Source organism: Varanus komodoensis, unplaced genomic scaffold (assembly GCF_004798865.1).
Source record: "Varanus komodoensis strain SLA01 unplaced genomic scaffold, ASM479886v1 scaffold80, whole genome shotgun sequence".
Taxonomy (NCBI): Eukaryota; Metazoa; Chordata; class Lepidosauria; order Squamata; family Varanidae; genus Varanus; species Varanus komodoensis.
The window spans coordinates 1091085-1107972 of NW_025336482.1; positions in this window are offsets into that span (position 1 = coordinate 1091085).

Sequence of the window (16888 nt, forward strand, 5' to 3'; positions counted from 1 at the left end):
AAATTCTCTTTGGGCGCAAATAATCAGCAGCTTTACGAAGGAGAACCGTCTTCTTGGCAAGCCTTGGGTGATCCAGGGACCGGTGTCCTTCCAGGCAGGAGCCGGCAGCAGTCTGGAAGGCCCCTTGTCGAGTCTGGGCCAAGGACTGGTGTCCTCCACACTCATGGCAAGCAGGGCCCATCCCCAGCAAGGCCCCGTGACCAGGGCGCTCAGAAGGCGCTTGGCGCAGGGTGGGCTGCAGGGGCCGCAGAGAGGCAGCAAGGCAGGGCGCGGCGTGGCAAGACACGGGGCGATTCAGCGACATCCACGAACTGGACCCAGCAGAACAATTGCCCTGCAGGGAAGGGTTTGCGTACCCTTCCTCTGGGGCACCCAGACCCAGGAGACTCAAAGCTGCAACTCCTACAGTGCCATGCCTATTCTGGTCACCAGGTGGCGCCCCAGAGCAGACCAGAGCCTAACAGGGTGGGGGGGTGTCATGTGGTCAAGCCATGCAGAGCTCACAAACCAGCCACAAACCATGGGTTGTCTACATGGGTTGTTCCTGCTTAGCAAGCCGCAGTTTCTTGCTTCAGCTGGGTTCAGACTCCCCAGGAATTGTATAGCTACCCCTGGCTCAACAGCTCTTGAGAGTGAGTTAGGGTGTTGTCTGAACCCAGAGAATGGAGCTAGGAAGAGAGAGCAAACAAGGTGCCAGAGGAAGAGAAGAGGGACCAGGAAGGACAGAAGGAAGGCAGGCAGCGGAGAGGGGTGAGGGTGAAAGAGGGAGAGAAGGAAGAAGGGAAAGGGGCTTAAGAGGCCAGTTGGGTCAAACTCGGTCTGTTCAGCAAAGGAAGCTCGGCTGCAAGAGAAAGGTTTGGCTCACGGGTGCCTGGGAAGGCTGCACTGGAGTGGCGGACTGACATTCCAGCTTCGGGAACACATTAGTGGAAACATGGAGCCATTTGGGATATGTTTCCCGATGGAAAAATTCTGCCCTTCCCCAGCTCACGGCCGCAGTTTGAATCCGGGGTCTCTGGCCTCCAGATCCGACATTCCTCAGTGGGACAGGAGTTGCGCTTCCGACTGGCCGTTGGTGATGTCACACCTGTGCTGACCATGTGCGCCAGGTGCATGGCTTTCCTGCCGATTAGGTCACCCTGCTTGGCTTCCCCCTTCATTTTTCACCAGGCCTGTGACGCCGACTTGGCATCCTCGGCGCGCCTCATCCGTCTTCGGAGGCGGCGAAAGGGGCTTGCAAACGGTGGCATAATAGTCCAGGAATGCCGCACTGCAATCACGAACATCTGTTCGATTCGCCAACGGTTTTCCACGCCACGGGGTGGAAAGCAGCGGGGCGCCTCAGTGTTCCCGTCTAGGTCCCCAGCAGGCAGCCGGCCTGCCAAAACGCCAACCCTGCGGGGGGGCATGTCGGCCTCCCACGCTCTGGGCCACCCGGGTAGAATCCCGTCCACCCTTCATACATCCCTTGCTGCTGGAGACGCTGTTTAAATACCCAAGTCGTATTAATGGTGGCAAACTTTTGTTAATCATAATGAACAAAGATGCTTCTAGAAAATGATTATATTTGTTTCTCACCTTTTTTCCTCCAAGGGACCCAACAGTTGACCTTCACAAGAACCTTGTGAGGTAGGCCAGGAGTCCCTGACTGGCTCAGACTCACCTGGTGAGCTTCATGGCTGAACAGGGACTTGAACCCGGGTCTCCTGAGTCCAAGCTGTTGCTGAAAGTTAAGTACCTCTCCAGCTTTGGATGCCACACTGACCCTTGGCAGATTTAACAGAAGTATTTTTTGTATTTGAGTGTGTTTGGATGAGGAATTCCTGCAAAATTTCTAAAATCACGTATCCAGAAATTATAATATGCATATATTATGATGGGCTGATTATCTTCTGCCACCCGCAAGAGGAAGGAAGAGAAAACATACGTCCCCCAGTCTCTGTCCATGTCCTGCTCTTTCTCTGCTCTTTCTCCTTATTCATCCTGACTTGTCAAACTTTTAATGGGCCGTCTCCGTGCCCAACACCCCACCCGGGCCGATCCATTTAACAACATCCTCATTAATTTTTATGTCTGGCTGAGCAAAAATCATTAACCTTAATTGAACAATGCCAAAGACCTCAGGCAAACACGCCAACCGGGGGGTGGGGTGGGGGGGAGAGGAACGGAAGCAAGAGACAGCTTGGCCCGAGGAATAACTTTCTCCTCAGCAGTTTGCCTTTTGAGTGGTGATGTGTGTGTGTGTGTGTATTCTTTAATATATATACCCTGTTTTCCTGCAAATTTGGGGTTTGGAGAGCCATGACGATGTTCCAAAGAAGATGGCACTACTGTATTTGAATAAATGTAGATTTTAGTACATGAAAAAATAAGGCATCACCTGAAAATAAGCCCTAGTGTGTCTTTGGAGCAAAAATTAATATAACACCCGGTCTTATTTTCGGGGAAATATGGTGTGTGTGTGTAAAAGAAAAGGATTCCTTCAAAAAGATGTCCATAATATGGGGCATGATTGTCTTTCACCTCCGAGGCCGCATCCTGCTTCACAGAAGCGCTCCGGGCTGCATTCAGGAGTAGGCAGATCCAGGGTGGATCTGGATTTTATCTGTATTATTATTTGATTTATGTGAGCCGTCCCGAGGCTATGCGATGGGACGGCATACAAATGCTCTAATAAATAAATCAATAAATAAAACACCAGCTCTATCTTGGTGCAGCACTTGCAGTGCTCTTTGCTAAGCAGCAAACCTCCCAGAAAGGCAGTTTGTTCTTGGCACGTCCCTCCATCAAAGGTGGCCAAACGAGCTGGGGTATCCCCCAGTCCGATTCCTCTCCTCCCTCTTCTCAAAACTCCCAGAAGCCTCCAGGTGCGGGTGGAGTTTGGGAGGGTGCAAGGAGAGTGCCCGAGCCAGGATTAGGGCTGGGTCCTAGGATGACAGAGGTGTGGTGGAATGGACCTTTACCCCTTTTCCCTGCACAGCTCTCGAGGCTGGAACGGAGAATCCAACAGAGACACTGCGGGCCACCTCCACAGTCGTGGAGAATGCCCTGGTGTGCACACGGTTGGAAAAGCTGGTGAACATTGGAAAGGACCTGGAGCTGGGTAGGTGAAAGGAGGTACATTGCAAATCTGTAGCTTCCCCTGCACCCTACAACTCGCTAAGGCACCCCAGAACTGTGTGCAAAACAGTGTGTCCATAGAAGCCCCCACAGAGATGGGTGGTATCAAGGATCGGGAGATGTACTTGAGATTAAAGCTCTTGTTCAGCCAGCAACGAAACCTGAGGAGAAGCAAAGGGACTTTGCTAAATTAGAAATTTAGGGACTCCCAACCAGCCAGATTGGGATCCTGGGGTCAGAGGTTCCACACCTGCTTGAAATCTGTCATCGATACATCAGCCCTGCAAGGTAGGCCAGCCTCCTCTGAGTGGGTGGGACAACCGAGCCCACAGGCGGGGGAAGGTGCAGCTGTCTGCCACACTGGGACCAGCAAGTTCCAGCACATGTCCACCTTCGGAGCTGTCCCTTCATCCTGGCTGCTGCACCTCCTGGAAGATTAGCAGCTCTGTTTCAAATACTGTGGCCTCTTTCAGGAGGCCAAAGTGGGCAGGGGTGTGAATGACTTCATAGGGCCAAAGCCGAGAAAAGCGATTGCACTTCTAAATTTGGGGGTCAAATGAGTGGTCACCCATTGCCTCGTATGCGGTTCACCGCTAATTCGTAGGCCACCTTCCCCTAACTCCATTTGCAGTTTTGCCTCGATCTCCCGCTGGACACCCCTCTCAGAATGAGTATTTCGGAAACAGAAGGTGTGACCTACGCATCCTACGAGAGCCAGTGTGGTGTAGTGGTTAGAGCATGGGACTGGGACTCAGAGGATCTGGGTTCGAGTCCCCGCTCGGCCATGGAGCCAACTGGGTGGCTTTGGGCCAGTCACAGATGCTCAGCCCAGCCTACCTCACAGGGTTGTTGTTGTGGGGATAAGATGGAGGAGGAGAATGATGTAAGCCGCCTTGAGCCCTTTGTCGGAAAAAGGCAGGATATAAATCGGAAAATAAATAAATAAATCCTTCGGATCAACTCCATGGCAAACAGGGACCCCCTGTAAAGATGCGGTAGAACTAAAACGGTGCTAATTTGGTGTTGGGGTAAAATCAACTTAGCAGGAACAAAATAGTTTCGGGGTTCAGTCCTGGATTAAGAGAAAAGCTCCTCATCCCCCAGAATGCCCCAGCAAACAGAGAGTCCTACAATTCCCAGAATGCTCCAGTCATACAACTCCCAGCATGCCTCACATAGTAGCCAAGAAGTCCTGCAGTCCCCAGCATGCCCCAGGCAGGATAAAAGAAGTCCTGTTACTGGGACAACCCGGTGCCCTGTGATGTTTTGGACTACAACTTCTGTCAGCCGGCAGTTGGGGATAATGGCCATTGTAGTCCAAAGTCCATGGGGGTGGGGCAAGCAGTGCTACCCTTCCTCGCCTCTCCGGAACATTCCCCCATTGCAAGTGAACCCATCCCCATGAAGCGGATACACTCAGATACCCCTTCCACCCTGCAGCTCAGCCAGCCCGCTTCTGCCCACAATGCACATCGGCCGGCTCAGGCCACATCTCCGCTTTGTCCATGCTCAGGGGCAAGTCTTGGGGCGAGAAACGCTTTCCAGCTTGGCCTCACTTGCTGAATTCGGGGTGCAGAAGCCCCTGCCAGTTCACCAGCCACCTCCCACCTCAACAAAGCGCTGGGGGGGGGGCAGAGGGGCTGGAGCCAAAATGCAAGCCCCTGCACGTATTTTAGGTTAACCCTCGCTAAACCTTAGGGGACTTTTTGGAAAGCGGGGTGGGGGAAGCCGCACAAATGGGGGGGAAGGGGCGGGGCCAGAGGAGGGGCGGGGCCACTCGGGGAAACGCCCCTGGGTCCGCGCACAGGCTCCGGCTCCGCAAGAACCGCGTCCTGCGTTCTCAGCCCCACCCCTCTCGCGCAGGCCCCACCCCTGCCTCTAGGCCACGCCCCCGGCCCTCAAGCCCCGCCCCCGTGCTGCCGCGGGGGCTGCGGCGAGGAGGAGCGGCGTCCGGCTGCGCTTTCGCTCCTATCTTTGGAACGCGCCGCGCCGCGCCGCGCAGGAGGGGATCCCGGAGCACGGGATCAGTTTTCCTCCCTGGCCGCCCCGTGGCCCAACGGGAAGATTGATGGCTCCGCTTTTGCAGCACACATGCCTGGAAGCCGGGCCCAAGGAGAGAGAAACCCGGCTCTTTCCACCTGCGCCGCAGTCCTGCCCCCCACATCCTCCCCCCCGCGGCCCCACTTTCTCTTTCATCTCCCCCCTGCAGTGGATACCGACCTTTCTGCACCAACGCTCATTAACGTAATTTATTGCCGCGCAGCCCCCGCGCCCCCCCAAGCGTGCCGAGGGTTTAATGGGGAACACATGGAGCTGGGAAAAGCCGAGCTGGTGCAGCGGCCCAAGGCGAGCCGCTTGTGGGGAGCTCCGCTGGGGCTTTGTAGTTCTCCTCGAACCCGCAAAAGTGTGCGTGTCTGTCTGTCTGTCTGTCTGTCCTGGGTATCCCATGCAAAGCAGTTAATCGAACCCGCAAAAGTAAAGGGGTGTGTGTGTGTGTGTGTGTCTCTCTCTCTCTCTCTCTCTCTCTCTCTCTCTCCTGGGCATTCCATGCAAAGCAGTTAATTATATATTGCCAGTTCGACGCACTTCATTATTTCTGTAAAAAAAACTTGCTGTTTTTTATTATTACAACAGCGATAATAAAATATATTCAACCTGGTTTGCCCCTGCTTTCCTTCCTTTCTTCTCTGCTGCCCCTTCCAGAGCTGGGCAAGGGAGGGGGATGAGAGGATGAGAATTCTCTAGATATAAATTGTATGGTCTTTGGGGCAGAGACCTATTTTGGGTTTGCTTCCAAACTGAGTGCACAGCCACAGCTGTGCGGTGTTGGGCTTTTTACAGCCAAATTTCATTTGGGGGAACCCTCATTTGGGGACTGGCAGGGGCCAAAGATAGCAATCAAGACTGAAAGGGTCAGGGTGACAAGGGTGACATCTTTTACTATACAGCAATTATTGAGTACAATTTGGGCTTTTCAGAGGTCTTTCAAGGGGTGAGAGCAGCACGAAAGCCTCTGGGATAAATCTGTAACTTCTGTACAACAGCCCAGCGAGGTAGGACACTGTTATATCCCTCCCACAGGAGATGGTGTATGGGGGATTTTCTGAGGTTGAGAGAATGTGGAATTGGGGGGGAGTACAAGAATATCTTGAGAGCGAGGTGAGATTGCCAGGGGAAAAAGCAAGGTGGGAAAAGTACAATGCACACCATCTGTGTTACAGCTAAGTATAATAGAAGTATGAAGTTGCTAGGCACCCTAGAGGTCATCCAGCCCAGCTTCAGGCTCAATGCAGGAAATTTACCAATATAAAATCCAGGATAAACGGCCGAATGAAGCCACCTTAACTATTCTCCCTTTCCCTGTCCTCATAACAGTAGCACACCGGAACCAAAGTAGCAAAACACACCCACCCAAGGCTGCTCGTAACTGTCAGCGTGAAGGGCCAGAAGCTGCCCTCCTTTGCTAAAAGGGGCCTCCATCCATTTCAGTCGGTGGAAACTTGAGTGACCTCATCTGCTGATTAAACCATCCTTAAAATAAACCTACCACACCGCCTCTGCTTGAATTACAATTACAGGCTTCTGTTTCCTGTACAGAACTTTTCCAAATACTCCAGAACACCTGATGCTGAAGTGGGTGTGGATGGCCAGGTGTCCTCTTTCACACAGGACAATCCTCTTATGAAGGACTCCTCCATTTGAAAATAGGTTCTTTCAATCCATTCTGATTTTATCCTTCAGAGTGAGGAATCCTTCACCCAGCTATGGAGAACTGGAATCGCACCATTCCTGCATGGTGCACCACATGTGTTGAACCAGAACCCTGCCAGCTGTGCTCCAGTTTTCTTGGGGTTTGCTTCCCTTCCCTTCCATTGCCCTACAGCTGGGCCAATGGGAACTGCAGCATCAGTGGATCCCTGACCTGGAAGAACGACCCTTTGCAAACTTGTGCAGGCTCCCATCTTCGCTGCATCTTATTCTCTCAGACTGAGCATCTTATCCCTGTTCAATCCAAATTAGCAATGCAGATGAAGATCTCCTAATGAAGATGTTTTATGACATTACAGGGAAAGAGAAGAATAGGAAGGAAGGACTTAGCTGCAGTTCTTAAACCTCTCTGAAATTAATTGGGCTTACTTCTGAGTGGAGGTGTATAGGATTGCCTGAGTGGGATGCAGCACATGTGGTCCTGCAGAAGTGGCTGGACACCACCTCCCATCAGCCCCAGCCAGCATGGGCCACAGTCATGGATGGTGGCCACTTTGGCCAGCAACACCAGGGAGCAGAGAGCTTCTGTCGCACACACGAAGCAGAGAGGTTGTGTACTCTTCACGCAAGCCGTGTGCAATTTCATTATGAACATGCTTTAACATTAAAATTTAGATATACCTTCCTTCCAGAAAAACAATCAAGGAACCTCAGCCAAGAGTCCCGGGACAGATTCTGCAAGTTTGGAGTGCTTCATTATTCCAGGAAACAAAATGTAGTATTTCTGGTTCTTAAATACTGAGAGAAATAGTGTTGTTTTCAATGGCACAAGATCCATTGTGCCCCCCTCTACCCCTCCATCATAACGAGCATCTCCTGGAATTCTTAGAATGGAAAACAATGAAAAAACAAAAATCCATTTTCCTACCACAGCAGTTTTTGCTTTCTGGCTAGGCAAAATATGCCCACCTGCACATTAGAACAACCTGCAAAATTTCACAGATTCTAGTTCTGAAAGGCTACAGATTTCTTCTTCTTCTTCTTTTCTTTTTTGATTTATACCCTGCCTTTTCCTACAAAGGGCTCAAGGCAGCTTACATCATTCTCCTCCTCCATCTCCTCCCCACAACAACAACCCTGTGAGGTAGGTTGGGCTGAGCGTCTGTGCCTGGCCCAAAGTCACCCAGTTGGCTCCATGGCTGAGCGGGGACTCGAACCCAGATCGCCTGAGTCCCAGTCCCATGCTCTTAACCACGACACCACACTGGCTTTCTTAAGTGAAATTCCAGCCATTTATGACCCAAACCTGAAGCAAACCTGTCCAGAACCTCTTGGCTGAACCCAGACACTTATCTGATGATCAGATGTATATCCCGCCTTTTTCTTTTTTAAAGAACTCCAAGCAGCTTACATCACTCCCCTCTGGTACTCAATCTTGTCCCAAAACAACTACCCTGTGAGGTAGGCTCAGCCAAGAGTTTGTGACTCCAGGTGGCTTAATGGCTGAACAGGGACAAGAACCCAGGTTGCCTGAGTTCCAGACCCACACTTTTAACCTCTACCCCATGGGGGCGGCTCTCATCTGACTTGCTCTAGCAGGATATTAGCTGAAATACTATTCGAGTGTATTACAGCTGCCCCCGGGAGTCCAGGGGCCAAGGAATGGGGCCCCGTTGCCAGATTCCTTAGACCAGTCTTCCCAGCCAGTCCAGTGTCTTCCAAAAGTTTGGGACTACAAATGCCATCAGGTCAGCCAAGAAGAGCCATCGTCCAGAATGCTGGGAATTGTAGTCCCAAGCACCTGGGGGGGAACAGTAACTCATAATAAAGGCATTGGCACAAGTCATGGTGTCAAAGAGCCTCGGAAATTGCCAGTTGATTTTCTGGAGAAGATGTTGCCTCTTTAAAAGGCAGTGAAGCAGCCTGGCTGGGCTTCGTGGAGATAAGTTGGCAAACTCTCCTTATCCATCGATGGCAGAATGCATGAGGCCAAGCCAGGGTGATCAGGGAAGCCGTGTGTGTCTGTGCGTGCCGAGGGAGGGCTGTAGATTTACACACACCCTCCGCGCACCTGCTTACAATATGCGCGGCGTTCAGTTATGCGCTTCCAGCCCTCGCTTCCAAAAGCACTAAATCCCCTTGGCTTTTAATGGGAAAAATCTTCCCCTTTCGTTGTGGCAGCCCAGTATTTACAGCCTTCTCTGCCGTTCCCTCCCCGTTCTTTGGCCAAGTGGAGGTCACGCTGCCAATTGGGGATCTGCAAATGCGCCTCGTCCTCTGGATTTTGGGAGTTCGGAAGTAACCCAGCCCCACCTCTGGAGTGGAATGGACACCTTGTAAATGAGCCATTATTCCATGTGTAAAAGGTCCACATTTTCCACAGCATACTGAGCATCTTTTCTTCTGCATTCCTGAGGTGCATGTCAGTAACACAAAGACACGATTCAGTGGAATCTAGATTCTTTGTGTGTGGAGTTCTGAAGCTGCAAAACTGTGTGGGTGCATCTTTAAAGTACCACACACAAGAATCTTGAAGCAGCTGCATCCTGCTCATGCTGTCCCTGTATTTATATATAGGCTGTAGCTCGTCGGGAGAGCACCTGTGTTCATAACCATGAGGACTGGAAACTTTATTTTTCAGTAGAAGAGCCCCCTCTTGGCACGCAGGAGGCCCCAAGTCCAAGGAGGAAATACTTGACTAGGTAGATCGAGGAACACCTGAGCTGGCATGAGACCACTTCCTAGGTTCCCATTTAAATCACCCCTCTCTGCAGAACCATGAGGACTAGAATCCCACTTTTCTGCACAAGATGCAAAACAGCCTGACCTGGCATTATGCAGCTTGCTATTGCTTTAAATTCCGGCTCAAAAACATCCCTCCTGGATGTTAATTTCTGTGGGGCAAGGAAACTAATCTCTGTCACACCCAACATGTGAGGTGTTTGCTGCCTCTAAGCCAGCTCTATGCCTTTTCTGGGCTGGTCTCCAAAACCTGGTCCTGTGTGCTGACGGCAGAGCTTAATTCAGTGACAGTTGTGAGGAAAAACCACTGTGACTCTTGACAAAGGAGCAGGGCGAAGACAACAAGGGGATTTAAAAGCCCTTGAACTTTCTTCAAACAAATCCTGTGTTTGCCGGACCCCCATGGTGTTGAAATTAGCAAACAAGATCCACCCACACACCTGGCTTGAAGGGCTTCCTGGTTTCTTAAAGGGTTTTTGGCAGGACGTGGAAGGCCAATTTTATTTCTCTTTCTATCTACTATAGGTCCAATCCCAGGACATTTTAGGTTCCTGGGTTCAGACAACACGTTAAACCCGGGTTGATGTCAAAATATGGGTGATTGCGTTGTCTGACCCCCTCTGAGATAACAAGCATCCCACAGTCCACAGCTCAGCAACAAGCCTCAGGGTCTCTTCATGGGTTGCTTGTGGTCTGCCAGCTAGACAGGTTAGCTTCAAGTCTGGGTTATGGTGTTGCCTGAATCATAGTCTGTAATTGGCAGAAGGTATGAATTACTGTCCCCATCTGAAGAATCAGACTGCTGGAAAGAGGCAACTTTCCCTGCATGGAAGACACAGAAAGCAAGCCCGGGCAGCTGTCCCTCTTGGCACCCTGCGGTGTAGTTCCCTCACTGAACAGTGGGTCAGACCAGATGACCTCGCAGGCCCCCCTGCAGCCCTCTGTGGCTCTGTCTCTACTTCTGCACGCAGGCCTAACTGGAGAAAAAGGAGTTAAAAGGGTGGCTGGCCGGAGCAGGGAGGAGGTTAACAAATTACCCATTAATCTGGCCACCGCAAGTGAGCAGAGATTTCAAGCGGGAACAACCAAACCGTGGGATTCTTCACATTTCTATGTCTTTTTATTTCCCCCAGCAGTCCTTTTAAAAGGAGGATGCAGGCTGGAGCAGGCAAAGAGTCACGCTGCAGTCAGATGCTGCTTTCCTCCGTCCAAGAGTTTTCATGGCTTAAAAGCCACCGGGTCCGCGGAAGGTCACGACCCGGGAGTAAGTCACACGTCTGAGCAAACGTGCGTTGGATCTGTGCCTCATTTGAGCTGCTGCATGGAATGAAAGAAACGTTTTGTTGGGTCAGGCAGACAGGAAAGTGTAAAATGGAGCTTGATGCAGAAAGAGAGCGATTTCTTTCTCTGCATCTCCCAAGCCCAAAATTCAGGGGTTACCTACCAAAACTCAGGCTGGGCTACACTCCTCCAAAGACAAGAGAATTTAAAGCAGAATTTCACAGGGCAAATCTTGCACCATTCAGACACTTCCTCAAACTGTGGAAAGGGGTTTCCTAGCATTTCCACCCTTCATTCTGCATTCTAAAAGGCTGAAATACTGTACCTGCAGCAGAGTTACTTTGGCACCTGATGGGTGGCCACTAAGCCATGATCTCACCACGATGGACTTCAACAACTGCAGCGGGTGGGACTAGATGACCTTTGAGGTCCCTCAAAAGGCTGTCGTTCTCTCTATGAGTTGATGGCAGCATGGTGGGTTGCGGAAGGAGTACAGGTGGCTTTGAGTTAAGTGTAGGATTGGTTGCCACACGTGGCTTTGATGCCCACCAGCACAGATGGCCTGAAGCCAGAGGGAGGGAGGATCAACCTGCCTTACACTGGAGGGAGCTGCGATCTTTCCCCTAAAGTAAAACTAAAGATTTCAGTCCTCATGATTCTGATTAAAGCGCTGGTTTAAACAGGGCCAAAGAAAACTGCCGTCTGTGTGCAAAGTTCCCATTGATTCTAACCAACCTCAGCGAAAGAAAGGGGAAAATGGCATTTGAGGCCAAGAGAAGCAGACGGATGCTTTGGGGCCCTCTTTGGAAGCCCGGCTAAAGAATGTCTTTCTTTGAACCACACCTTCCTTTGAGCGCTGCTGATCCTTGTTTCCAAACCACGAAGTGGGCTGCATGAGTGAGCAGGCATCGGTCGGTCCGTGGGCTGGGTGATTCACCGTGCAAAAGGTCGGCGGAGGAGACGAATGGGTGTAGCGCAGGATTCCCAGCAGCTCTGGTGACTCAGTGCAAGCGAGGGACATGCCGTCCCTTTTCTGGGCATTGTGTGCCGGCGTCTGTGTCTTGTGGGGGAAAGGAGTCCCTGTTGTCTGATCTCACAGGGAATTGTGATCCTCCACAAACCGTTTCAATCACTTCCTCTGCCCTCGCCACCACAGTTCCTAACTCAGCCGGTCATGTGGAAGAACGAACAGAAATGCCAACGTTTTGATTCAACACCCAGAAGGACATCTGACCTGCGAGGTCTGTGGCGCATTCTGTGGGCACGGGGACCACATCCGAACTTTCTGTTTTTGGAGTGGGGGAGAGGTTTCCAGGCATGCTCCCCTGTGCTGGTGCACCTCAGCGTGATTACGCACGAGTGCTTGTGTGCATTCGTGCAAGTGCTCATTTGCACAAGAAAAGACATTTTCGTTCAGCATGGTCCCCAAAACACGGATGGTGCAGGTAAAACTGCAGATGTACGGTGGCCGCATATGGATGGCAGGTTAGGAGGACATGCCCTGTTGGCATACAAAATTGAAACTGCAGCATTTTTCATATGCTATTCCATATGAATAAGTGCAAATTGGTGAGTTAATTTGATTACAAGAGAAATACAATACACTAGAAGGGGTGCGAACAGCTGTACTGATTCTAATTGAAAAGAGAGGATTGTCCTCAGTAAAAAAGTGTCCATGGCCACCCTGCTCAATAGTGTAGAAAGGAGAAAGCTAATATAGGGACTGGCATTCAGGAGACCAGGGTTCTAGTCCACATGAAGCTCACTAGGACTGCCGAAGCCAACTTGGGTTTCTTGCAAGAAGAAAAAAGACAGATGTAAGAGAAATGATGATAAAGTCTGCGTATGTTCAGGAGCAACTTTCACAGGCCCCCAGCACTGACAAACCCCAGCATGGACAGAGCCAGATTCGAATCTGGGTAGCATGGCAGCTGCGGATTCAATGCCACAGACCCAGAGGATGTCCTTAGCCAAGCTATTCTCTTCTCAACCTCAGTTTGCCCATCTGTGATATGGGGATACTTCAAACAGCCTGAGAAGTGGCTGAGAAGTTCTTGCTACCATAAATGCTAAGGACTTAGGGCTTTCGGGGATTCTGTCTACGGGACTGCAGCCTTCCAAGAAACTTCCTAGGGCAGCTTTTCCATGAAATAGCAATAACATATATAAATGGGCAAATCAATCAATCAAAAGGTCTACATTCAGCAGAGACACAGTGAAAGAATTTCTAGGTCCTTATGGGTCATGCTGTGCCAGACTTTTAGCTGAGATTTCATTTATACCAAGGGATTATTGTTAGCCACCTGGGGTGCTCTTCTGGGGCAGAAAGCCCTAGTGAGCACAAAGCCCTTTTCACTCCTCTGCTATCTTGGAATTGCGTTAAATTTTTCCATATGAAAAAGAAAACCCTGCAGAAACAATTGTTCTTTTAACAATGGTCAATACTTCCTATTTGTATTATGATCGGTAACTTTAATAATACCATTTTCATTTCTATTTGATGCTCTACCTGCAGCTTTTTAAGCAGTCAGTTCTTAACAATTCCTAACAATCACAGGATACCTAATAAAATACAGACTCAATGACAAAATATTATTTAATTTTGATCGTTGAGAGCTGTCAAGGGGAAGGGAAATTAGCAGGTTGGCTACTCCATCAACCTTGCCCCAGTTAGAATACTGATAACCTTCAAGCAGCCTGAAAATATTTCGCCATCTCAAACTGTTGTACTTCACCCAGCCAGCTGCTCCCACCAAGCCTCCAAAGTTGGGGTCCACCTAGAGGGTCCTCAGGAGGTTTTGTGATGCTGCCACAGATTGTCCTCATGGGACAAGAGCCATGAAGCTGATGGACTGATAAATGGTTAAACAGAAGGTACAGAGCCCTTTCTATTGTGCAGGATATGCGCGTGTGTGCTCACACACACAGATGTTGGACTAATTCTGGCCGCACCGTTGCTGAACGGATTCAAATCACAAGCACTTTGTAAAATGCCTTGCAAAGCAATCAGCATTTTGGAACAAATGGTGGATTTTTATTTATTTTTTTACAACTTGCAGTTGCTGTAGAGGGGGTTCTACAGCCAAGTCTTTCGCATTGTTTGGATTTTGGAAACCAAAGTAAGAAAAATGCTTTAAAAGAAGGGATGGCCGGCCATCTTTGTCCTACCTCCTCACTGGCTGCCCCAACTGTTTGCACCAGGAATTCTTGGAGTTCTGCCATGCTGGTTGGGGCCAATAGGAACTGAAGTCCAAAATATCTGGACAGCACCAGAGTTCTCCAGAATCTTCCTCAGCCCGAGTGGAGGGGCAGGGAGTTGGATTTGGGACCCTCTAGAGGTGCTGTTAGGTACTGCAGGTGGCGCAGTGGTTGAAACCGCGGAGCTGCTGGGCTGGTGGATCGAAAGGTCGCCGGTTCGAATCTGCACAACGCGGAGCGTCCCGTTGCTCCGCCCCAGCTCCTGCCCACCTTGCAGTTCGAAAGCATGCAAATGCAGGTAGATAAAAAGGTGGCACTTCGGTGGGCAGGTAACAGCGTTCCGTGCACCTCGGTGTTTAGTCCTGCCGGCCACGCGGAGACTGTCTGGGGAAGAATGCTGGCTCCCTCGACCAGGAAACGGAGGTGAGCACCGGCCCCTGGAGTCAGGCATGCCTGGACTTCCCGTCAAGGGGAAACCTTCACCTTTACCTTTAGAGGTGCTGTTACCCTGATGCTGGGAACAATTGGTGGCAAAAGGAGAAGGGGATGGCAGGGGTTGAGGTGGCTGGATGGGGTCACTGGGGCAGTGGGTGTGAGCTTGGGTGGCTTCCAAGGTATGGTGGAGGACAGGAGAGCCTGGAGGAATGTCGTCCATGGGGTCGCGATGGGTTGGGCATGACTTTGCGACTCACAAGGACAAGAAGTGCTGCCACATTGAACAACAGCCCTTCCCTAAAAAGTAAAGCAAGTTTCCAGTCCTCATGGGGTCTAAAGAAAGATGCCGTACCAGGAGCTCAGGCTGCGAGAACAGAACACAGCATAAAACCCCTCCCATCCAATTTTAGGGCTAGTGCTAATGCCCCACTCATTGCCTGCATCTCTTTTCCAGCTCCGATATCCCACAGCAACATACTCTCAGCAAGCCAGAGTGCCTTCCAAAGCTGACAGCATGAGCAGATTAAAAAAGAAATCTTGGGTCACTTCCCAGCTCCTCAATCACTACCACGTTATCCCCTAACCTTTCAGGTCTGAGCCAGCCAGGGCTCTCTGGAAAGGAGTGTCGTGTGCCATGGGAAAATAATGAGATTGAATTAACAGTAATAATTCTAACGAGGAAAGGACCCTGCAAGCCCCAAGGGAGCCAAATATGGAGGAGGCTCGCTGCAGCTCTGAATGAGTCACCGCAGCATCAGACTCCTCTAAAGGGCCTCTGTGGAGCGGGGTGGTATTTTGGCTGACTCCATGCAAGGGGCGTGATGGATTCCGGGAATGGCTTCAGGGAGGTCCAGCCATGCAGTTGTGAAGGAACCTGTCCAGTGCATCTCGCTTCCTTGCCCTGGTTCTTTCCAATCCAACTTCTTCGGGGTTGTGGGAGATTCCAGCCAGTCTCTGTGAGGTCACTGGGTCTCTGAGCTGCTCCAAAGAGGCGCCAACGCATCACCCATCCTCAAAAGGAGATGCCCTCCCATGCCTCTGCATGAGTCACCGTTCTAAGCATAGCACCTTCCCATCAGCGTCAGCTGGGATGGCACTAACCCTTTGTCTTTGTGGCAGGATCCTGATCCAAAGGACAATTTTCTGCTTCAGTGCCTGGCACATCACCTCTAGAGGGTCACTAATGGCACCAAAAATTAGTTGGTTCAATGCCTACCGATGCAAGGACCCCACAAACCCCCCCACCATTTGATCCCCAAAACACCCCTGTGAGGTGGGCAATTGGGCCAAATTCATCCAGGAGCTTCAAATCTGGATTTCCTGAATCCCACCAATGCTCTCACCACTGCCCTACACTGGATCTCCGGTAAGTAGCCATCTGCTGAAAACCTCTATCAAATCCCTGAGAAGCCCATGCTCAGAAGAGTCTTCCTGTTACAACCCTGCATGAGTCTCTGGCCATTGTTCTGTACAGGTAATCATGCAGGGAAAGAATAAACAACTCCACATGCAGGCAAGCCAAAACTTTTTACACAAAAACACCTTTTTTGCACAGGAACAGAGTGTGTCTTTAGCTTCTAATCAGGGTGACAGTGGTGTGGGGGCGTAGAAGAGATACTCCTAGCCAGCCTTAACCATCTTCTGTTCTCCCTTGTGGGCTGTAAAAAACAGTTTGCACCCAAATTATGCCTGGTTAACCAAGAAACATGCAAGTTGCATCCAGACTTGCTCTTCCTTAAAGCAAATCCACTGAAATCCATGGGACAGACAATAATCTAGCAGGCATCTCATTGAGCTCAATGGCTCTTTTCTAAGTACAGCTGAGTTTGTACCAATGCAATGCACAGGACTGATTTTTTTTATCTACCCTCGGGGCTTACATAGAAGGAAGGCCACACAAATGCTTCAAAACTGTGAACATGAAAAAAGTACTACAAAAATCAAGAGGGTGATGATAAAGAAAAGGATTCTACCCTGAAAATTATCTTTGCAAAATCAGCTGCTTCCATATAATTTTGTCAAGGATGGAGGGAAGCTAATTGCAATTGTTAGGGCTAACAATTGATACAGAAGTGGAAGAACTGGCAGGCAGCAAAGAGAGAAAGACTGAGAGAGAAGCCAAACCAATTTGCAAGCTTATGACTTACACAGAACCCTTTGGCATACCTGTTGTGGAGCCTTGTGTAATGCTGAAGCTGGCACAGTTAAGCCAGCTTAGGCGAAAAACGGACTTTGCATTAGACCCACACTAACTTTACCATGCTTATACAGCAGTTCTGAACTGAGCTGGCCCAAGAATGAGGCCAGGCGTTGAGACCATCAACCTGGTCAAGGATGATGGGTGCGGTGGACTTCTGCTTGCTTCCATCAGCCATTGCTTGCAGGGCAGAAGCCAGGTGGTTGT